Genomic DNA, 25396 nt, shown 5'->3' on the forward strand with positions numbered 1-25396 from the left:
AAGAGGAATGCTTCCAGTTCATCACAACCAGTGTGATGTTGGCTATGGGTTTGTCATGGATGGCTCTTATTATTTTGAGGTACATTCCTTCAATATCTAGTTTATTGAGTTTTTAAAGTGAATGGATGTCAAATTTTATCAAAAGCCTTTTCTGCATCTATTGAGATAATCTTGTGGTTTTCATCTTCAGTTCTGTTTATGTGATGACACATTTATTGATTTGTGTATGTTGAACCAACCTTGCATCCCAGGAATAAAGCCTACTTGATTGTGGTTTACAAGCTTTTTGATGTGCTGCTGGATTCGATTTGCCAGTATTTTGTAGACGATTTTGCATCAATTTTCATCAAGGATATTGGGCCAGGTCCAGTGGCTAATACCTGTAATCCCAGCACTTTGGGAGGCCAAGGCAGGTGGTTCACTTAAGCTCAGGAGTTGAAGACCAGCCTGGGCAACATGGCAAGACCTTGTCTCTACCAAAAATACAAAAAATTAGCTGAGTGTGGTGATGCATGCCTGTGGTCCCAGCTACTCGGGAGGCTGAGGTGGGAGGATCACTTGAGCTCAGGAGTTAGAGGTTGCAGTGAGCCAAGATCGCACTCCAGTGTGGGTGACAAGAGTGAGACCCCATCTCAAAAAAGAAAAAAAAAAAAAAAAGAAAAAAAAAGGATATTGGTCTGAAGTTCTTTGTTGTTGTTGTTATATCTTTGCCAGGTTTTGGTATCAGGATGATGCTGGCCTCATATAATGAGTTAGGGAGGAGTCCCTCCTCCTCAATTTTTTGGAATAGTTTCAGTAGGAATAGTACCAGCTTTTCTTCGTACATCTGGTAGAATTTAGCTATACATCTATCTGGTCCTGGGTTTTTTTCAGTTGGTAGGCTATTGCCAGAGTGATTTTTACAGCTTTATTGAGGTATCATTGATATACCAAAAAAAAAGCACATATGTATACAATTTGATGAGTTTAGACATATGCATATACCCATGATACCATCATCACAATCAAAGTAGTAAACATATCCATCACCTCCTAAAGTTTCCCTGTGTCTCTTTGCATGGTTTATTTTGTTTCATTTTATAGTAAGAACACTTGGCAAGAGATCACCCTCTTAACCCATCTTTAAATACACAATACTGCATTGTTAACTAAAGAAACCATGTTGGGTCAGCCAAAGTGGCTCACCATAATCCCAACACTTTGGGAGGCCAAGACGGGAGGATTGCTTGAGCTCAGGAGTTTGGGACTAGTCTAGGCAACATATCTAGACCCTGTCTCTACAACAGCAACAAAAAATGTTTTTAATTAACCGGGCATGGCGGTGCACACTTTTAATTACAGCTACTTGAGAGGCTGATGCAAGTAGATCACTTGTGCCTGGGAGTTAGAGGCTGCAGTGAGCTATGATCGCTCCACTGTACTCCAGCTTGGGAGACAGAGTGAGATCTTGTCTCTAAAAAAGTAAAATAAAATAACAAAATAAAATTAAAATGAAGGAAGAAAAAAGAAAGCATGCTGTACAGCAGATCTCTAGAATTTATTCATCTAGCATAACTGAAACTTTAAGACAATAGAGTAACAACTCCCCATTTCCCCTCCACCACCCCAGCCCCTAGCAACCATTTTTTAAATGGAAAAATTAGTCCTTTCCTACATTAAAACCCTTCAGTGTCAACAGGATTAAGACCAAACCCCTTAGGAAGTACAGATGCTTTTCAACATACAATAGAGATAGGTCTCCATAAACACATCGTAAGCTGAAAATATTGTTGAAAATGAAAATGCATTTAATATACCTAACCTACTGAACATCATAGCTCAGCCTAGCCTGCTGTAAACATGTTCAGAACACTTACATTAGTCTACATTTAGGCAAAATCATCTAACACAAACCCTATTTTAAAATAAAGTGTTGAATATCTCATGTAATGTATTGAATATTGTACCAAAAGTGAAAAACTTGTATGGGTACTTTCAGTTTGGTTTCTACTGAATGCATACTGCTTTTGCACCATCATAAAGCCAAAAACAATTGTTCAGTCAAACTATTGTAAATTGGGAACCATTTGTACACAGATCCCTTCATAAGCTGCTTATGACTTTCCACATGACCTACCATATAGCCATTCCACACTGCCAACTCGTACTGCTAAGATTTTGGACTTCCTTCCCCCTTCCTAGAATGGTCCGCTCTGTCCCTTTTGGCTTCTGGATGCTCATCCTCCAAGTCTCAGGTTTCACTTACCCTACATAGACGAGATTGGGCATGTTCAAGTTCGTATGGCTGTAGACATCAGTTACTCTATATAGAATTACTCTTTCCTCTGTTCTATCAATGTAGTGGCACTTAATAATACATTGTACTGTAATTGATTAACATCCCTGAATCTTCAGCTCGATTACACCCTTAGTCGTCTTTTTAACCCCATTACTTGGTACACTGCTGCCAAGCACTTATCATCACTCTGTTTTTCTCTTGGAGACAGAGTCTTATTCTGTCACCCAGGCTGAAGTGTAGTGTCACAATCATGGCTCACTGCAGCCTCAATCTCCCAAGCCCAAGCGACTCTCCTACTTCAGCCTCCCAAGTAGCTGAGACAATAGGCATGTGCCACCATGCCCAGCTAGGTTGTGGTTTTGGTTTTGGTTTTGCTTTCACTTTTTAGTGACTGGGTCTCTCTATGTTTAGTGTTGGGTCTCTCTAGGCTGGTCTCAAACTCCTGAACTCAAGCAATCCTCCTGCCTCAGCCTCCCAAAGTTCTGGGATTACAGGCATATGCCACTGTGCCCAGCCAATTTACTGCTACTCTCACTAGATGCGTGTTGTGTTTCTATTCCTGGGTTCTCTATTTTTGTGTTAGTTTCTGGATTAGCCAAGGTTACCTCCACCTCCTGGATTAACTATGCCTCTTCTGCTTTTTATTCTTTTAATATATTTATTAGATCTAAAATTCTGCTTTACATCTGAGTTTCCTTGACCTTGCACTTACCTTTTAATTTCATTCTGTTGTTTTATATTCTTGTCTTTTAAACTTTCATTTCACTGAATTTCTATTTGTGAAAAATTCTTCTACAGCAAGAGACATTCACAAGGAAACAGTTTCTGTTACAGAAATTATCATTTGACTAGAGTTTAAAAAAAAAATTCTTAAATGTTTATCCCCTGAATACTTTATATTTGAATTATAACATAGATGAATATAATATTTTGTCTAAGAATGTGGTGGACACCTCTATTTCTTCCAGTGCTAAAGTTTTCTTTTTTTTTTTTTTTTTTTTTTTTTTTTTGAGACAGAGTCTCGCTGTGTCGCCCAGGCTGGAGTGCAGTGGCACGATCTCGGCTCACTGCAAGCTCCACCTCCCGGGTTCACGCCATTCTCCCGCCTCAGCCTCCGAGTAGCTGGGACTACAGGCCCCTGCCACCACGCCCGGCTAGTTTTTTGTATTTTTTAGTAGAGACGGAGTTTCACCGTGTTAGCCAGGATGGTCTCGATCTCCTGACCTTGTGATCCGCCCGTCTCAGCCTCCCAAAGTGCTGGGATTACAGGCTTGAGCCACCGCGCCCGGCCCCAGCGCTAAATTTTTCTGTAAAAAGTCTGACACAAGCTTGAATTTCCCCTTGTTAAGTAACTTGCTTTTTCTACTTGATGTGTGAAGAATTCTTTTCTGTTGTTAAAATCTTGATGCTCAGTAACACACAGGGTACTTCTCAATGTTGTTAATTCAGTGTCAGTTTTTCCTATTAGATGTGTGTGCTTTATTATGAAAGAGATTTTCCATTATTATATCTCTGAATACTTTTTCTCACCATCTGTTGTCTACTTCACAGATGCCTATTATTTTGTCAGTCATCCATGTCTACAGCCTCTTCCTAATTGCCTTCCCCTCCATCTTATGTCTCATTCACTCTAACTTATGCCTTTTTTCCATCACATTAATTGGAATTACATCACATTATGTAATTCCATCACATAAATTTTAACTATGTCTCTTCTGCTTTTTATTCTTTTAATATATTTATTAGATTTAAAATTCTGCTTTACATCTGAGTTTCCTTGACCTTGCACTTACCTTTTAAATTCATTCTGTTGTTTTATATTCTTATCTTTTAAACTTTCATTTCACTGAATTTCTATTTGTGAAAAATTCTTCTACAGCAAGAGACACTCACAAGGAAACAGTTTCTATTACAGAAATTATTATTTCTTTTTTTTTTTTTTTTTTTTTTTTTTTTGCAACAGAGTTTCACTCTTGTTGCCAAGGTTGGAGTACAGTGGTGGGATCTCAGCTCACTGCAACCTCTGCCTCCTGGGTTCAAGGGATTCTCCCGCCTCAGCCTCCCAAGTAGCTGGGATTACAGGCACCCACCACTATGCCCGGCTAATTTTTTTTATTTTTAGTAGAGACAGGGTTTCATCACATTGGCCAGGCTGGTCTCAAACTCCTGACCTCAGGCAATCCACCCGCCTCAGCCTCCCAAAGTGCTGGAATTCTGGGATTACAGGCATGAGCCACCATACCTAGCATTTCTTTTCTTTTCTGTTTTTTTTTTTGTTTAGGCAGTGTCCCACTATGTCACCCAGGCTACAGTGTAGTGGCATGATCACAGCTCACTGTAGCCTCCAACTCCTGGGCTCAAGTGATCCTCCTACCTCAGCCTCCCAAGTAGCTGGAACTACAGGCATGCACCACCACCTCCAGCTAATTTTTGTACTTTCTGGTACAGATGGGGTTTTGCAATGTTGTCCAGACTGATCTCGAACCCCTGAGCTCAAGGTATCCTCCCACCTCCACCTCCCAATGTGCTGAGATTACAGGCATAAGCCACTGCACCCAGCCAGAAATCATGATTTCTTATAGATAGTGTCATCATTTCTCTTTCACATCTATGTTTCTCTCAGTCTCTCTCTGACTTTGTCTCTTTATATTTGTCTTTTTCTGTAGCACTTTTGCAGAGTTTTATGCCATTTCCTTTCATCTTGCATATGTTTATACAGGCAACACTGTACAGACATTATTTGCTCTAATATAGTGTATTTTGCAATCATTTTCACTTGTTTATACACAGTCTTTCATAAAGGTCATGCCTGAAGATTTAACCCTGCTAATGTCTGTAAGAAGAAAATAAAAAACCCTTTTAAACATGACACAGTGCTACACATATTACATTGATTTAGTGTAATTTATTTATGGTGGGCACTAAGATGTAGCGGTCAGGAGAGCAGACTCTGGGACAAACTGTGTAGGTTTAAACCTGTATATCTTGGATTGCTAAATCATTTAATCTATCTAAGCCTCAGTTTCCCAGTCTCTAAATTGGGACTAATAAGAGCTCCCAATCTCATTGTTAGGGGGAGCAAATGAAACAAAGTATGAAAAACACATAGGAGGCACTTCATATTTGTTAAATGAATAAATGAATACATATTCTCCAAATAAAAATTTTAAACATTACAATATATTTTCAGTTTCAGTTTGAATAGCTTGATTCTAAATTTGGCTAAATTTGTGAATCAGTGCCTTTATCATTTTTTGATACAGGCGCAGCTGACTCATGCAAAGATGTACGTTTTAAACAGCAGCAATTTTTTTGCTTGATGCCACTGAGAAATTCAAAGAGGCGGCTTGCCATCTAGTGGAAACCTGTTAAATTCCAATGCCTCTTCTGAGTCTGGCAAATTCACAGAGTAAGGTAAATTGTTCATTTTAATATGTTCTAGAGAAACTTCCTTTATATACCTTGTTTGTGCACATTTATAGGAGGGAAATGCTCTGTGGTAGAACAAAATAATAATAATAATACTAACAGTAATAATAATCAACTTGAACTGTCCTCTGATCGAATGGGATTGGCTTTACAAGATAACATATATTTTATAGCATTCTCAAGTCAGACTTGAAAGAAAATTCCAGAAATTAATTAGCAATAGAAAAGACATACTTGTTTAAGAGATGTCAGAATTTCTTCCACAGTGCTCATGTAGAAAGGCCACGAATGGCCGGGTGCGGTGGCTCACGCTTGTAATCCCAGCACTTTGGGAGGCTGAGGCGGAAAGATCACAAGGTCAAGAGATCGAGACCATCCTGGCCAATATGGTAAGGAAACCCCTTCCCTACTGAAAATACAAAAATTAGCTGAGCGTGTAGTGCGCGCCTGTAGTCTCAGCTACTCAGGAGGCTGAGGCAAGAGAATCACTTGAACCCAAGAGGCGGAGGTTGCAGTGAGCCAAGATCGCACCACTGCAGTCCAGCCTGGCAATAGATGAGACTCTGTCTCAAAAAAAAAAAAAAAGAAAAGAAAGGCCACGAATATAAATGGCCTCATGCTCCCAGGTCTCTTTCTGATTTTAAGGCCTGATTTCTTTGTTTCCATGAGTAACTTCCTTTTTTTCTCCCTGCATTTATCTTTTTTTAGGTAAAAGCCTGATCAGAAACTTCCAACCTATTTCGTCCTCCTAAAGAAGGATGAAAGTACCTGAAGTAGCCAAGTCTTATGAAACTACCCCATATATCAAGAAACAAATTACACTGGCAGGGTCGTGAGCTGTGGCAATGATGTACAATTCTTGGGTCAAAAAGGTAACCAATCTACATGTTGAATAAGGTCCTCTCTCTAAAAAGGTGGAAACTTGACAAAGTTATGGGTAATGATTCTTAAAAGAGGTAAGTAAGTGGATTCCATTAAATTATTTGAAAGGTTAACGGTTTTAAAATATAATGAGGCAAGAGCTATGGTTAGGAGGGAAAAAAATGTATCAGTGAGACCAGGGAGAGAAACATTCGGGCAAAGCATGTAGTAGACAATGGTTCCAAGAACCTTCTGTCTTTTCAAAGCAACCTTTGAGTGGGGCTATTTTTGACTTTCATCTACATACTGAGCTGATCCATCCATAAACCAAGCTTGAGTTTTTTTCTTTGTACTTCAGGTAGAATCCTCCATAGAACCATAGGCATGAGATGAGTGAAATGGCACTGTTAAAACAGTGATAGGTGCCTAGGGGTCTATAATACCTACCGTGAAGCTTGTTTGAGCCATCTGGTTATGATTATACTTGCTCCTAAATGTACCAACTCCATCTTGCAATGTACTGTTGCTTGGCCTAGCTGACCTTTCTATTTGGTAAGTCTGATAGGACCCAGCTCATGATGGGAATTTCTATAATATATACATGGTTACTTGATACTCCATGGTCAGGCATCCTATCTCCACCAGGGTTGGGGAGCACATCGAAAGGTATATAATTCTCTACCAAAAATGGCATTGCCTTGCTCCAGAAACCAAGGGACTAACATTATAATTTGCCCACTGGGACTTGCAACAAACTCCACACAGGATCTTGTCTTACCACTTATACCTTTATAATCATAAACTCTGCTAAATTGTATGACCCAAGTGACAGGGCTGCTTGCAACCCAGCCTGGACCTGTTGCTATTTCCTACTCTGGATCTGATTTAAAGTTGGCACCATTTTATGTCATCCAGTATATTGGCTGGAGAAGTATCCCTAGGTGTAGAACTGTGCTGCCTCCAGAACTCAGAGGTCCACCAGGTATTGTGCTTCTTTTTTAATGTAGGAGGTACAAGATGCAATAATTTGTCTTTTATGTTAGAGGATATATACAGGCACAGCCCTGATCAATAAACCCCTAAAGTATCTACAGATGCAGCAAGCACTTATATCTTCATAGGGTTTGTCTCTCACACACTAGAGCATATCTTGCCATTGCCTCCACTGTGCTAGCCCTCTCCTGCAAATCCAACTCAATCAAAATAATGTCATCAAAGTAATTGATCAGTGTAATGCCAAATGTCAAGTGGGTCCAGATCTCTTCAAACTGTATTATGACAGAAGACAAGAGGATTAAAAACAGCCCTGGGACAAACCTATAAACAAATATTATTGTCCATTCCATATGAATATAAACTGTTTCTTATTCTCTTATCTAATTGGAAAAGAACACATTTTCTGACCTTATCCTTAGCCCAGTGAGACTGATTTTGGATTTCTATCCTCCAGAACTGCAAGAAAACAGATTTGTGAGGTTTTAAAATGTGACGCTTGTGGTAATTTGTTATAGGAGCCATAGGAAATTGTTACAGCTAGAAATCTAGTTGATGTATGTCCCTGCCTACCACACGATGTTAAGCCATGAAGTCACAGTCTTGGGTCTCAGGAGATATATAAACTCCACTACAACACCTGTATAAAGAAGCCATTTTATTGGAAGAAAGAAAAGGAAGCTGGCAGGAACCAGGATTTCGTGAGATTACACATTTAATACATTGTGTAAGTCATAAGGGATCACTTTTTCTTTCATTCATTAGTAGGGGGCACTAGTGAGCATCTGGAGATAGAGACAATATTGGTCTTGGGCAGTGGTAGCCAGACTTAAATGTAAGGAACTCCAAATGAAACCAGCTGAAACCTTAGATTCTAAGAGACTATAGGGAAATGAAAGATTGGTTGACATCCAGAAATATCGATCATCTAAAGATCCTTTACCTTATGCTTCATGGAATACCAAATCAAGAAAAACTGCTGTCAAAGACTTCTATAATCATGGGAATTGAGTATTCTACAAGACTACAATAGTACAAGTTCATCAATGGAGTTCCTCAAGGTTCGTATTCTACTATGCCCTATATATTTAGGGTATGTTGGTCCAAAAGGTAAAACTCAACCAAGAATCACAGATATTGGATGTCAGTAACTAAGTTTAATGAAACCTTGGTTGGATGAGATGAACTAGCATCACAGTTAAAAGCTGGTAAATGCAGAATGAGAAGAGAACCCAAAAAATCCTGCTTCCAAGGTAACAAAAGCTCATGTTCCTGCCACATGCTCCTTTTGAATGGATGTGACATATGGAGGACCTTAGCTTATTCCACTGTTTCCCATCTTTCCCATCTTTAAGAGCCTCAGAAAAATAGTTCTGGCTCTGAGGAAGTCATCCTAACAAAATGGATATAAGGCTAACTATAGGAACCCCAAATTCCTAGAAGAGTTTTGGGCTTTTTATTGCTTATCAATAAACTCATTCCTGCAGCGGGAAAAAAATTCAAAATTGTTTCATCACAGGCAGAGAGTTTCTCTCTCATTGCCTCTCTCCTAAAAGAGAGGCAAAAATATGAGAAATTACTATTGGTTCAACTACCAGTTTAAAAAACTGACACATTCATCTCTAGATTATGTTGATAAGAATAAAATTAATCTGGCCAGGTGCAGTGGCTCAAGCCTGTAATCCCAGCACTTTGGGAGGCCGAGACGGGTGGATCACGAAGTCAGGAAATCGAGACCATCCTGGCTAACATGGTGAAACCCCATCTCTACTAAAAAATACAAAAAACTAGCCGGGCGAGGTGGCAGGCGCCTGTAGTCCCAGCTACTCGGGAGGCTGAGGCAGGAGAATGGCGTGAACCCGGGAGGCGGAGCTTGCAGTGAGCTGAGATCCGGCCACTGCACTCCAGCCTGGGCGACAGAGCAAGACTCTGTCTCAAAAAAAAAAAAAAAAAAAAAAAAAGACGGGAGGCTGAGGCAGGAGAATGGCGTAAACCCGGGAGGCGGAGCTTGCAGTGAGCTGAGATCCAGCCACTGCACTCCAGCCTGGGCGACAGAGCGAGACTCCATCTCAAAAATAAAATAAAATAAAATAAAATTAATCTTTATATTTATGCTTTCAACCAAAACACAACCACTATGGAACCCTGGACATTAGTATGGCCTTGGCTTCCATTTTCCAAAGGAAGAAAAACATCTGCAGGAAAAAAAAAAATTCCAAAGTACAGCTGGAATAAAGTTTACATTTTTCTAATTCTATTATCAACTCTCAGGTTTAGATGATCATAAACAAAACCCAAGAAAGTACTTCTACAAAAACTCCTCTTTAAGATGACTCAGGTAAAAAAAATAATAAATGGGGGGAGGCAGAGGAATGTTTTAGTTTTTATTTAAAAAATAAAACACTATATTATGACAGAATATTTTGTATTTATTTATTTTTTATTTTTATTTTTTTTGAGATGGAGTTTTAGCTCTTGTCACCCAGGCTGGAGTGCAATGGCATGATCTCAGCTCACCACAACCTCCGCCTCCCAGGATCAAGCAATTCTCCTGCCTCAGTCTCCTGAGTAGCTGGGATTACAGGCATCTGCCACCACTCCCAGCCAATTTTTTGTATTTTTAGTAGAGACAGGGTCTCTCCATGCTGGTCAGCCTGGTCCCAAACTCCCAACTTCAGGTAATCCACCCGCCCAGGCCTCCCAAAGTGCCAAGATTACAAGCGTGGGCCACCGTGTCTGGCTCTATTTTTTTTGTTTGTTTTTGTTTGTTTGTTTGAGACAGAGTCTCGCTCTGTCACCCAGGCTGGAGTGCAGTGGCGCGATCTCAGCTCACTGTAAGCTCCACCTCATGGGTTCATGCCAGAGCAGAAACACGTTAAATTTCTAACAGAGCACTCTGATATCCTTATATTATCTTAGTCAATTTTCAGAATTGTCCTCCTACTCTGCTTCATTAAAGCAACAAGTCACAACTTTTCTCTGAATGTCTACATTACTTTGAAAATTAAGTTTTGTGGTTTTTTTGTTTGTTTTGTTTTTGTTTTTGTTTTGAGATGGAGTCTCGCTCTGTCGCCCAGGCTGGAGTACAGTGGTGCAATCTTGACTCACTGCGGCCTCTGTTGCTCAAGTTCCAGTGATTCTCCTGCCTCAGCCACTCAAGTAGATGGGATTACAGGCACGCACCACTACACCTGGCTAATTTTTGTATTTTTAGTAGAGATGGGGTTTCACCATGTTGGCCAGGCTGGTCTCGAACCCCTGACCTCAGGTGATCCGCCCACCTCAACCTCCCAAAGTGCTGGGATTGCAGGCATAAGCCACCGTGCCCGGCTGCATATTAAGTTTTAACTAGATACTTCGTTGCAAGTCATAGTATTTTATGGCAAAGTAGTTATATCAGTTTTTGGAAAACCACTTAAATATCTTAGGATGATAACTAAATCCAACTAACATATGTGACATCATATTAACCAGAGATAAATGTGTATGGGTGCTACAAAAACTGTAGTATGAATTAAAAATATAAACAGTTTTGGCAGAGCATGGTGGCTCACACCTGTAATCCCAGCACTTTGGGAGGCCAAGGCAGGTATTTCACCTGAAGGCAGGAGTTCAAGACCAGCCTGGCCAACACGGTGAAACCCCATCTCTACTAAAAATACAAAAATTAGCCAGGCATGGTGGCACACACCTGTAATCCCAGCTACTCAGGACTTGAACCTAGGAGCTGCAGGTTGCAGTGGGCCAAGAGAGCACCCCTGCATTCCAGTCTGGGTGACAAAGCAAGAATCCATCAAAAAAAAAATAATAATAATAATAATAAAAATTTTTTTTAAAAAGTTTCTAAAAATCACTTTGACCAAATATAAATATCTCATATCACTTAAAAGAGCAAACAAAGGAAAATGAAAAGAGCTATTTGATAGGAAAATAATCCAAATATACTTTAAGGTATGCACAGTATAAAAAAATAAGTTTTTCTTTCTATATATAAAAGATGGCCAAAAATTAAAGTCATTGCCATTTAAGCTAAATGACACATTTGGATTATTTTACTTTGCATATAACAATCACTGAAATTGTACATTCCGTATCATACTTTTATTGACACATTAACAACTCAAGTTATCTTTAATTTTTCAAGTACAAAGTATCTCATGGACTTAGGGTCCTAGGGAAGGGACGTGATAGAATTATTTACTTTTGGAATGCTCCATATGAGAGCTCTATTGTAGAAAGTGTAGCATAGGCTGGGCGCGGTGGCTCAAGCCTGTAATCCCAGCACTTTGGGAGGCCGAGACGGGCGGATCACGAGGTCAGGAGATCGAGACCATCCTGGCTAACAAGGTGAAACCCCGTCTCTACTAAAAATACAAAAAAAAACTAGCCGGGCGCGGTGGCGGGCGTCTGTAGTCCCAGCTACTCGGGAGGCTGAGGCAGGAGAATGGCATGAACCCGGGAGGTGGAGCTTGCAGTGAGCTGAGATCCGGCCACTGCACTCCAGCCTGGGCGACAGAGTGAGACTCTGTCTCAAAAAAAAAAAAAAAGAAAGAAAGTGTAGCATAATGATTAAGAGCATGAGCCCTACAGCTACTGCCCAGCTGTATCAGCTGTGTGATTTTTTTCAAGCATACTTAACTTCCCTATGACTCAGTTTCTTCATCTGTAAAATGGATGAATGGTTGTCTCATAAGAAGTTGTCTGGATTAAATAAGTCAATTCAAATAAAATGCTTTCAGCAGTGTCTTGAATAAACACAGAACACATAGTAGCCATTGTTATAGTTAACCTATCCCTCATGCCTAAGATTACTCCCTGGAAGCAAATTAAGTGCTTTTGAGGAGACAGGATCTCCTGTGCCATACTTTCATTCTTTCACCCTACAAATTACCCTTACTCTCAATACAATCATTGATTTCAAAGGAGATCATAAATAACAGCACACAGAAAAACACTGTATCGGAACTGCATAAACAGACTTTTTTTAAAAAAAACAAAAAAACTTTAAACTCACAAGGCTTTATTCTCTCCTGCAAGGATACAGAGACAGAATGGTGGCTCCACAAAACCATCAGTGACCCTAGCTCATTCTGTCTTCTCCATCATCCACAGTAAGTGGCTTTCATTCTCAAAGCCATCTCATGAACCAGGAAGACTGCTGAGCTCTAGCTATCATATTCCAGATGGCAGAAAAGGCAAATAAGTCCTCTCTCAATCAAACCTGCTCCCATCAAGAACCTTCCTAGAAGTCTCACACAATACTTTCATTGAACTTAGTTGGTCACATCTCCCTGCAAATAAAATTGAAAAATGTAATTTTTTTAGCTGGTTGTGTTGCTGCTCTGAAAACTACTGGAGTTCCATTTCCTTGCTGCAATAATTAAAGAGTATGAAACCTAGTCTCTATAATCATAAAGAAAAGTAGACAGCAAAAAATCACTCAATAATATATTAATGGGCCAGGCGTGGTGGCTCTTTGGAAAGGAGGCCAATGCAGGCAGATCACCTGAGGTCAGGATTTGACACCAGCCCAGCCAACATAGTAAACCCCATCTCTACTAAAAATACAAAAATTAGCTGGGTGTGGTAGCACAAGCCTGTAAGTCCGGCTACTCTGGAGGCTGAGGTAGAAGAATCGCTCGAACCCTAGAGGCAGAGGTTGCAGTAAGCTGAGATCACACCACTGCACTCCAGCCTGGGTGACAAAATGAGACTGTCTCAAAAAAAAAAAAAAGGAAAAAGTATATATATGTATATATGGTAACTCTAGATAATTAAGAGTTGATTACAGTAATGCTACCTAGCATTCAATTTGCTTATTTGGTGTTTGGACATATAACAAAGGTGAAAATGTAGAGTAAAATACAGAGTTAAAAACAAGAACATTTTTATCTTAATCTCATGCATATTTTAGGCAAAGAAGATTCTCTGGCCTGAAAAAGTCAAAACTCTCTTTTTGATAGTCCATGAACAAAATGAACCTAAAAAACACATTTACCCTTTAGAAAATCATAGAATTACAGTTGAAAAGGGACTCAAGGTTACTTGATTCACACAGCCTTTTTGGTATTTTATACCCATGATATTACTTTCTCTAAGTGATCACCTGGTCTGTATTTAAACCTATGTGAGAACGTAGTATTTCTTGTGGTAATGTACTCTAACCTTAGAAAATTCTGACCTCCTGGTAACAGTGATTGGTCAAAAGTGTGGGCATATGATACAAGGCTAAATCAAAATCCTGCCCTGAGATTTTTCACACTGAGAAAATCGCTATGGACAGTCACAGAGTGCATGTGTAGAAGTGGCTAGCAGCCATGTTCCTCACAATATGGAGAAATCTTGTATGCGATAAGGGAGAATGAAGCTGAAACAAGATAGAGAGAAAGAGAGAAAGACATGGAAGACAGAGTAAATGAATAAGATGACAATGTTCAGGTCCGATACAATAGTCTCTGAATTTCGCTCTGTCGCCCAGGCTGGAGTGCAGTGGCGCGATCTCGGCTCACTGCAAGCTCCACCTCCCGGGTTCACGCCATTCTCCTGCCTCAGCCTCTATAGTAGCTGGGACTACATGCCCCAGCATCACGCCCGGCTAATTTTTTTGTATCTTTAGTAGAGACGGGGTTTCACCACGTTAGCCAGGATAGTCTTGATCTCCTGACCTCGTGATCCACCCACCTCGGCCTCCCAAAGTGCTGGGATTAGAAGCGTGAGCCACTCAGCCTGGCATGTCTCTGGTTCTTTAAGCAATTTATTTTATAGTGTGACCTATCTCAGTCCTTTCAACAAATCTCCTTTTCTACATAAACTAATCTGAGTTAGATTCACCACCTAGGGCAGTTAGTTCTTGGCTATAAACTTCCAGACTTTTTAAAATGTATCAAAAATAAATTTGGATAAGTGGAATTATAGTATAATTACTGTTCTTTAATATATTTTGCTTCTTTAAAATAATCATGGGCTTATTTCTGTGGCACTTTCTGTGGCAATGCTTCTGCATCTCTCTGATCAGCTTTAATGCCTACCAAAGCACTCATTTGTGTGCTTTAAAAAATAAGGTACCATTTTTTATTTAACCAATGACTTACTGATAAACATTTAATGTTTCATTTCATTAGTATAAATACTGCATTTATACTTGCACATATATTATTGTATATTTGTGCAATTATTTAGAATAAATCTCTAAAAGTATATTTAATCAAAAAAGATACACATTTAAATTTTGATCGTTATTATCACATTTCCCTCTAGAAAAGTTGCAAACATTTGCATTCATAGAAACTGCATGGAAGAGGGTCTGCTACTTTATACCCTCACCAGTACCAGGCATTCTCACAGTTTAATCTTTGCCATTATGGTAGTCAAATATGCTGTCTCACTCGTGTTTTTATTTTCACTTCTTCAGTCATTAGAAAGACTGAACATTCTTTTACTTTGATTGATCATTTATATTTATTTCTTTTCTCCTCTTCTTCCTCCTACATTTCTTCCTCCTCCTTTTTAGAGAATGACATCCTACAACAAACATCATGCTTTAGGATTCATATATCAGACCCAGAACAGAGCAGAGATATCAATCACCTCATTTATTCTGAATACTTTTGGTAATGCTGCAAAATATTATATGAGTTTTTTGAATGGCATAACACTTGAGGCTGGGTGCAGTGGCTCATGCCTGTAATCCCAGCACTTTGGGAGGCCAAGGTGGGCAGATCATTTGAGGTCAGTAGTTTTAAGACCAGCCTGGCCAACATGGTGAAACCCTATGTCTACCAAAAATACAAAAATTAGCCAGGCATGGTGGTATGAGCCTGTATTTCCAGCTACTCCGGAGGCTGAGGCAGGAGAATCACTTGAACTGGGAGGCGAAGATTACAGTGAGCAGAGATCGCACCACTGCACTCTAGCCTGGGCAACACAGCGAGACTTCGTCTCAAACAAACAAACAAACAAAAACATTTGAGACTTTTTCGATAACAAGTGACAAAACTCAACCCAAACTGGCTCAAGCATGAAGGGAACATTAGTTTACATAACTAAGAAGTCAAGGGCTATTACTAGGTTCAGTTGCATATTGACCCAGGACTTGGTTTTGCTCTCTTCATATCTTTGACTCTGCTTATTCTGTGTTGACTGTTTTCTCACTTTTCACATGTGGTGGAAAGATGACTATAGAAACTTCTCGTATTCTCTCTAGTTCAAGTCCATGAGAAAAAAGTAATCCTGCTTTTCTGGTAACAAATAAGATTCACTGTGAATGGAAAGGCCCAGATTATTTGCCCATCTTTAACCAAACACTGATACCAGGCAGTATGAAACGCTGATTGATTAAAACCTGGGCACCTATTCCATCCTTAGGGCCAGAGGTGAAGCACCATCTAGAACATTCTAGGACTGAGGGTAGTAAAAGACTGCATTCCAGAAACACAAAATCGAATAGTGTAGCCAAAAAGAGGGTGAAAGAATGCTAGGGAGGCAATCATCAAATTACTATTATATACTCACGTTTATTATTGACCAAATGAACTACCAGTCAAAATCCTGATGTCTTTTTCACAAAGGAAATAAGGCCATGACCTCCAATTATCTTTATCAAAAGAAGACTAAATTGTCTACCTCGTCTTCAGGTTACCATTAGTGGAGGTGAAGAACACAGATACTTTGATCTAGAGCCCTACTTAAGAATTTAAGAGGCTGGGTGTGGTGGCTCACACCTGTAATCCCAACACTTTGGGATGCTGAGGCAGGCGGATTCTTGAGACCAGCCTGAGCAATATGGAGAAACCTTGTCTCCTCAAAAAATACAAAAATTAGCCAAGCATGGTGGCATGCACCTGTAGTCCCAGCTACTTGGGAGGCTGAGATGGGAGGATCATTTGAGCCCAGAAGGTCAAGGCTGTGATGAGTCATGACAATGCCACTGCACTCCAGTCAGGGTGATAGAGTGGGAACCTGTCTCAAAAAGAAAAAAAAAGTTAAGAATTGGGCCAGGCGTGATGGCTCACACCTGTAACCCCAACACTTTGGGAGGCTAAGTCGGGAAGATCATTTGAGGTCAAGAATTTGAGACCAGCCTGACCAACATGGTGAAACCCCATCTCTACTAAAAATACAAAAAAGTTAGCCAGGCATGCTTGTGCATGCCTGTAGTCCCAGCTATTTAAAAGGCTGAGGCAGGAGAATCCCTTGAACCCAGGGGGCAGAGGTTGCAGTGAGCCAAGATCGTGCCATTGCACTCCAACCTGGGCAACAGAGCAAAACTCCATCTGCCTCCCCACCAAAAAAAATAGAATTAAAGAGACTTAAATAAATATGGGAATATATGATGTCTACTGATTACACACAATACTGTTAACATGTCAGTTCTCCCCACATTGATCTACAGATTGAATGGGATCAAGATAATAAATACATCCATCACTCCCAAAAGTTTTCTCATGCCCCTTTTTAATCTTTCTTTTTTTCTTCCTCCTCTTCTCTTTTCTTCTCTCTCCTTCTGTATTAGTCTGTTTGGCTGCCATAACAAAACACCATAGACTGGGTGGCTTAAACAATAGAAATCTATTTTCTCACAGTTCTAGAAGTTAAATGTCCCAGATAGAGGTGCCAGCCAATTCAGTTCCTGTTAAAGGCTCTCTGCCTGGCTTGCTGAGGTCCACATTCTTGCCACATCCCCTGATGGCCTTTCCTCTGTGGTGCAGACAGAGAGAATAGTAAGTGATAGAGCCTAAGTGTGGCAAGTAGGACATCTGTGCAAGAAAAGGGGGTGGGGCAGCAATAGCAGGATGGTTAGGCAATAGCAGGGATGTGGATCATATAAACAAATATATTAAAGATGATGGAATCCATTTTTGTCACTGATGGGAAGGAGGGTTACAAATATGAAGAGGAAGAAAACTAGAATGAACCCTGTGGTACTGAATAAGAATGAAGGCTTTGAGGTAAACTTATGGATTTCAAAGAGATACAAAAATAAATATAGATATGAATGCATATATATTGTTTATAAGTGTGTATATGTGCACGAAAGAGCCTGGGGGCAGTGACCCCAGTTTGATGAACAATGGGATATTACATAGTTTCAAACTATCTCCCCACAAAATACTTACTTATTACAAAGAGGAAAAGAATAACATTACATTGTTGAATCCTAGTGGCTATCACCTTAATCAAGTCATCAAAGTAAGCATCAGTAAGGGAATATAGAAATATCATGTGACAACTGATAGGATATAATGAGAAAACACAGAATTACTTCTGTGATATTTATGCCAAAATTGCATAGCTTGAATCTAATCATGAGGAAACAAATCCAAACTGAGGGATATAGTACTTAATAACTGGCCTATAAATCTTCAAGAATGACAAGGGCACTCACCTTGGCAGCACATATACTAAAACTGGAACAATACAGAGAAGGTTAGCATGGCCCCTGAACACGGACGACACACAAATTTGTGAAGTGTTTCATACTTTTTTTTTAAAAAGTGTCAAGGCCATGAAAGTCAAGAAAAAACTAAAAAAGAGATATGACAGCTCCATACACCACAGGATTGTGAACCAGATTTTTTGTTATACATGGTATTATTGAGACAATTGGCAAAATTTGATTCGGATCCGGAGACTGGAGGCAGTATAATGCATCGATGTAAATTTCCTGATTTTCATGGTTATTTTGCAGTAATAGGAGAATGTTCTAATTTGTAGGAAATACACAGTACAGTATTTAAGGAATGACCCATTCAAATAGGCTTTTTTTGAGCATCTTGTACTGTACTTACAACTTTTCTATAAGCTTGAAATTATTTTAAAATTTAAAAAGGGGTCTGGCACGGTGGCTCACACCTATAATCCCAGCACTCTGGGAGGCCAAGGCAGGTGGATCACCTGAGGTCAGGAATTGGAGACCAGCCTGGCCAACATGGTGAAACCCTCTCTCTGGTGAAAATACAAAAATTAGCTGGGCATGGTGGCATGCACCTGTAATCCTAGCTACTTGGGAGGCTGAGGCAGGAGAATCGCTTAAACCCAGGAGGCAGAGGTTGCAGTGAGCTGAGATCCTACCACTGTACTCCAGCCTGGGCAACAGAGCAAGACTCCATCTCAAAATAAATAAATAAATAATAAAATAAAAAATAATTAATTAGTAACTTAATTTTAAAAATTAAAAAGGAGTAAGAAGTCCAGGTGAGCCCAGAAAAGCAAATTTGAAACAAAGCAAGCAAAACAAGCTAGATTGCTTTACTATAACAAAATAACAGGAACTTTCATTTTTCCACTTTCCACTTTTTGCATTTCTTTGTGATAAATCACCCCATATTCTGTCAGGGATATCCATGTGCCTTGAGAACATTTATTATAGCACTTACACAAATGAAAGGAAAAGTTCATATTCACCTTCTGGGAGTCAAAATAGGATCTTAAAGCAAGTCTTGAAAGCTAGGCTTAGTATTTTCTAAATTGATTTACTTCCAAGAACATGTCAGGAAAAAGTCTAAAGGGCTTAGACCATAGGGCAGAGAGGGCATGCAGGATGCACTCCTTTTGACTAAGATGGGTAGGCCCTGAGGCTTGCTATATAAGGCACAAAATAGCGGTTCTCAAAGTGTGGCCTAGAGACCCCCTGAGGATCCTCAAGACCTTTTCAGGAGATCTGTGAGGTCAAAACTATTTCCATAATGTGCTAAAACATTTTGTGCTTATTTCATTCTCACACTGTCATAAGTAGAGAGTGGAGTTTTCCAGGGGCTACATTATATATGAAATTCCAACTAACTGAATACAGAAGCAAATATGAGTTACTATTTAAGCTATCTTCTACTTAGCCAGACATTAAAGGGAATTGCAAAAACATAAAACAATGCCATTTTTTTCATCAATGGTGTTTTATTTTGAAAAATATATTTCATAAGATATGGTATGTACTATAATGAATATTATTAAAATTTCTGCTTTAATTTCTTATATGGCAAATATTGATAACTATAACCCAAACAAATCAAATTTATTTAGGGTCCTCGAAAATTTCTACAAGTATAAAGGAGTCATGAAACCAAGTGGGTTGAGAATTGCTAACACAGAAGCAGAAAGTCTACCCCTTCCAGGTTAAAGTGTTATAAAAGAAATAAAAGAAGAAAAAGCTACAGCCAAGAAGTCAGTTACTTGGATTCTCATATCTCTCTCTCCCTATGCCCCTGTACTTCTGCTCAAACCTTAAGTGAGTTTAGAAACATCCAGATAGGTATGGGAAACTCAAGAATATTGAGACTAAATATATTAGAAGAAGGCTGAAAGCAAGAATTCTCACATTTTGTGTGTGCGTGCCATGGACCACCTTTGGAGGTCTGATAAAAACATATGGATCCTGGCCAGGCACGGTGGCTCACGCCTGTAATCCCAGCACTTTGGGAGGCCGAGGTGGGCGGATCACAAGGTCAGGAGATGGAGACCATCCTGGCTAACATGGTGAAACCCCGTCTCTACTAAAAACACAAAAAATATTAGCCAGGCATGGTGGTGGGCACTTGTAGCCCCAGCTACTCGGGAGGCTGAGGCAGGAGAATGGCACGAACCCGGGAAACGGAGCTTGCAGTGAGCCGAGATCGCGCTACTGCACTCCAGCCTAGGCGACAGAGCGAGACTCTGTCTCAAAAAAAAAAAAAAAATGGATCCATTTTTAGAATGTTTTTATATTCATAAAAGAAAATACACAGAATTCAAAAAACAATATGCTGAGATACATTTCTATTCATATGCCCCCAAAAAAGTCCTGCACATGACTACTTCCAAAATGGCACAAAAAAAAAAAAAAATGATGCAATAGCAACTTCAGGTGGCTATGGATAAATAAGCCTGGAACAAGACCCCTGGAACATACCTCTTCCCTATGGCCAGTCCTTTTCAAAATGCACAGGAGCCACCTATGCCCCATGGAATGGATACAGAAGTATAAGAAACTTGGGATTTTAAAAAAAAAAAAAGAAGAAGAAGAAGAAGCCATAATGTGGGGATACTTCGACACCTCCAAATAGCTTGGACCATGTACTCTAACAGCCGACTTCAGCATGTCACCACCTGCAGACTTTAGCCTATCAGCACCCCCCCGGTGGGGGATGCTGATAATGGGAGAGACTATGCATGTGTGGGGACAGGAGGCATATGGGTAATCTCTGTACTTTCCTCTCAATTTTGCTGTGAACCTAAAACTGCTTTAAAAAAAATTTTTTTTTAATGTTCAGCATTGCTCCTGTTGCTCATCCCTGAGTCTATCTAGACATTTGGAATCACAAGACTAGAATAGGTGAATAGGTATCACTATATAGGTTCTCAAAGCTATCCACAAGTCCAGAGGCTTGTCTTCATTGACCACTCCCATATAATAGCTCGAGTGGAAGAGAATGAGATCCTATGGACACGAGCAATCATCATCTTGGATAAGATGCTCCATGCCCCAGATAAGAAACAACATTCATGAGCATAACTTCCTGGTCCCCACAAATGACATTGAGTTATTCAGGAAAGTCCAACGTTTTGGCTTTACACAGGAATTTGTAGTTCTTCACAATTAGTCAAGGTAAATTTATCAATCAGGGTTATTTTTACTATAAACAACATTGCTAGTTACATAGTTGACATTCTGCCATTTACAGGTTTCTAGGGAAATATAATTAGAAAGTTAATCCAAGGTAAATTTTGTCCACAGAAAAAGAAAGGATTTTGCTAACCTTTACACATTCTTTCTCTGTACCTTTTCCCAACATTGCATTAAACACCCTTGAAGCCACTAAAAAAGGTGAAAACTCACATCAAGACCAAAACCTAAGACTAACATAACAGATATTTCAATGCTGGATCTGGGAAATACAATATTTAGTATAAGAAAGACGGAATTTTCTGTGAAAAGCACTTACACTCTGCTTCATGAAACAGAGATTGCCTGACAAGGAGTTAGAAAATAATGCATACTTCACTGCTATCTGTTTCAGAAGTCAGGGATATGGTATCTCCACCAACCAGAAATTTAGAATGCTATTCTTCTTTTTAAAAAGGGCCAATCCATGAGTTGACTGTGTCTCTCCTCCATAATGTTGGGAGACAATTCTCCAATGGTCTCTTGTGTTTCTGTATGTCTCATGAAGAGGCACTGACAGCTTTTGTTCCAGACTATCTTTTCAAGGATGTTTGTATGGCAATCTCAGAAGATAAAAAGTTGAGTCTCCCTCTAAAGCAGAGCATATATTTGTTTCCTGACCACGATAGTAAATGTGTCTCTAATGAAATATTTTCATGAAAACTGACCTAATAGAAAAGAAATATCACAGACCTCACTTTTAGGAGCAAGGAAGCTAATAAATAAGCTGATTTTTTTTTTTTAAATCCCAGAAAGTTTCAGGAATTGGAGGCTCCAGATACATCTGAAGGCAAAGTGTAGAGTTGAGCTTAAAACAGAAGAAATAGTTGAAAGTCTGTATTTTTTTAAAAAAATCATTTCTCAGTCCTCTTTCCTTAGACCAAAATTTGGGGACACCTTTTGCAGCTGAGGGATTAGTTATTATCTGAGAACAGGTGATTAATTGAAAGTCCTTATACTAAAAGGTGACAACCTAACCCTCTTCCCTAGTTTGTCTCACAGAACACCAGTTTTATGCTCTGTTTGCCTCTCCTGGTCCTTTCTCTGCCATTCTCTCCCTGGCTCTGAGAAACTGACTTTTGTGGACTTTATCAACCAGGTTCCCTTAGTCTCTGGCTTGCATTTGGACTCAGCCAATGAGAGCCACCAGCATAAGATCACAGGGTAAAAGGAGAGATGAGTTTAGCTTTTATTCTCTTTCTCACCTTCCCCTGCAATTTTTGGCAGTGACTGCAGTTCTCTCCTTTCAGATACAGCAACTGTTGGACGCCCTCTCACACACCACTACAGATTACTCCAGGTTCCAGTATACGGTTAGGCCTAGGAGAGGTAATGGCTTTCTGCTGTTTTTAGTCCTGTAGCGTTTACCATCTCTTGATTGTTCCTATTTGTGAAGGTTTGTGATGTTTCCCTCACTAAACTCTCTTCAAGGAATCCTTTCATTGCTCTTCGCAGTTTCCCCTTTAAGTGATCCATCTGTTTCTTTCTTTTTTTTTTTTGGTGAGACAGAGATTTACTCTTGTTGCCCAGGCTGGAGTGCAATGGCATGATCTCAGCTCACCGCATCCTATGCCTCCCAGGTTCAAGCGATTCTCCTGCCTCAGCCTCCCAAGTAGCTGGGATTACAAGCATGTGCCACCACGCCTGGCTAATTTTGTATTGTTAGTGGAGACGGGGTTTCACCGTGTTGCCCAGGCTGATCTTGAATTCCTGATCTCAGGTGATCTGCCCGCCTCGGTCTCCCAAAGTGCTGGGATTACAGGCATGAGCCACTGTGCCCGGCCAGATCCATCTGTTTCTTATAGACCCACACAGTCACATACCCTCTGGCAATTTTGCAGGATGCTTCTACTGGACTACCTGAACAAGCCCAAGAGAAAGACCTACAGAGGTTTATTTCTAATCAAAAGGGAAAAGCATGAACAAATGCCCATAAGCATGAAGGAGTTAATTGTGTTCCAGGAACTAAGTGCTACTAGGTGTTACATGTAGGGTGGGGAGTGAATGAAGAGTAGGCCCAGAAAGAGACAAATGCCAACTCAAAGAGTATCTTGTAACTCACATCAAGGATCTTGGAGTTTACACTATAGGCTCTGCAGAAGCACTGAAGGATTTGAAGTTTGAATTTCTATCAATGCTGGAATAAAAATGAAGGAAAATGTAGGCAAGGCTAGAAGATGGAAGACATGAAGACGTGACAAAGACAAACAACTGCAATGGTTTCAATGAGAAATATTGAAGGCCATGATTCAGACTGTGGTGATGGAATGGAGGAAATGGACAAAAAATTAGCAGCTACTGGGAGGCAGAATAGGTGAATGAGGGAATGGGGGGAAACAGTCCCGACTGGCTCTTGAGCCTCTTACTTAATAATGGATAAACAGCCTTTCGCTGTGATAAAGTGTAGAAGATGACAGAATTTAAGAATAAGATTCACTGGGGGAAGGAAGGAGGTGAGGCGGGAACAATGATAAAGAGTTCTATTCTGAACAAGTTGAGCTGGAAATAGCTGTGGGAAATGTGGGTGAAACTGTCCCTGAGGTGCAAGGAAAGAGCTTCCCTTCAACCAACTGGTCAGTGTAGAGGGCAATGAACTATGAGTTTTCCCCTCCCTCAATGAGGAAAAGCAAATCCAAATCCACAGCAAAAGAAAAATGTAAACAAACAAACAAGCAAACGAACAAAAACAGAGCAAATCTGCCCTTGATTTTAGCATGGTAGTAGGCAACTGCCAAGACCAGAATAAAGGCTCCTTGTGTAGATACCCATTCGACCACAAGATGGCATCAGAGCTTGTGATGCATGAGAGCCCTAGTCAGAACCTACCTCAGTGCAGCAAAGCCATCGCTTAATAGTTTTTGTTTGTTAGCAAGGAAGGGCTATTCACTGGCAAAAACAAAACAAAACCCCAATAAATGACTGAAAAGAGACATTTGGAATATTCTAAAACAAATTATACAGACTATACAGTATGCTCTAGGAGCTGGGAATATGGCAGGTGATGAGCCCTACTAGAGTCAAGCAGGAGCCTGTTTAAATTGGACATTAAGCCTGTGGGATAGCAGGTGTCACATAAGCAGACAACTTCAATATAAACCACAAGGTTGACCTGGTGCGGTGGCTCACACCTGTAACCCCAGCACTTTGGGAGGCCGAGGCAGGCGGATCACTGGAGGTGAGGAGTTTGAGACCAGCCTGGCCAACATGGTGAAACCCCGTCTCTACTAAATACAAAAAATAAAAATAAAAAAATTAGCCAGGTGTGGTGGAGGGCACCTGTAATCCCAGCTACTCAGGAGGCTCAGGCAGGAGAATCGCTTGAACCCAGGAGGCAAACGTTCTAATGAGCCAAGATAGTGCCACTGCACTCCAGCCTGGACAAGAGTGAGACTCTATCTCAAAAATAAAAATAAATAAAAATTAAACCACAAAGTATGAAAGGTGATCCTGAAGTTAGGTCAATTGGCATAACAATCAGAAACAAGAACAAAAACACTAGCAGGTTTATGTATCACCAGGCATGACCTCAGGCCTCACCCCAGGTGGTTGTTGAAGAGGTCCAGATATCCTCAGGTCAAATATTAGATTAGACCTGGGCATTCTGCGCTCTTGGCCTTTAATAAATACCCCCGCAAACACTGCAGTTCAGTTCAGTCACTCACTGTGGAGCTAGATGAGTTAGCAAGAAAAAAACCACGTCAGTGCTGGCATCTCATTCCTTCTTCCCCAAAATTATATGTCCTAGTCGTCATCTCAGCATGGAGAGGAGATGGAAGCAGCAGAGGTAGAGTGAGACTTACGGCATTTCCCCCAAGATTGGGAGGGGGATATAATATTGAGATTTCTTTGAGATGCAGGAATCTGCAGGGGCAGAGTAGGTCAATATATTTTCAAAGCAGCCACTACTTAGAGAGAGAGAGATTTGACATACCACACTCAAAAGCAGGAAATGGGAAAATCAAGCCATCTCCTATGTATTTCCTAATAATTTGAGACTCTTTAATAAAAGAATTCCATTTCTTTGAATTCAAGCTAGCTTCAGTATGCCTTTTGTACCTATTAGTATGAACTTATATGGGAAAACAGAACAAACTTTATAAAGTCACGTCCTATAAATCATTGATGCCCCCACCTCCCCAGCCCACTTCACTTTTAGTTGTAACCGAAATACTAGTTATAATAGGCATTACAGACATAGT

The 25396-nt window shown here is 40.1% G+C and overlaps 1 protein-coding gene, 1 long non-coding RNA gene and 1 other non-coding gene across 5 annotated transcripts in view; 2 read left to right on the plus strand and 1 right to left on the minus strand.

The window, feature by feature from the left end:
* The window catches only part of FKBP3 (FKBP prolyl isomerase 3), a 466553-nt gene that overhangs the window by 276978 nt on the left and 164179 nt on the right, over positions 1 to 25396 (plus strand). The gene's annotated exons all lie outside the window — the stretch shown is intronic.
* LOC126957891 (uncharacterized) overlaps positions 1 to 25396 on the minus strand; it is a 139170-nt gene that overhangs the window by 99362 nt on the left and 14412 nt on the right. The window lies entirely within an intron of this gene.
* On the plus strand, positions 17938 to 18044 carry LOC126960170 (U6 spliceosomal RNA). Its single transcript, XR_007727760.1, has one exon. It is a non-coding gene; the product is annotated as a U6 spliceosomal RNA (small nuclear RNA).

Source organism: Macaca thibetana, chromosome 7 (assembly GCF_024542745.1).
Source record: "Macaca thibetana thibetana isolate TM-01 chromosome 7, ASM2454274v1, whole genome shotgun sequence".
Classification (NCBI taxonomy): Eukaryota; Metazoa; Chordata; class Mammalia; order Primates; family Cercopithecidae; genus Macaca; species Macaca thibetana.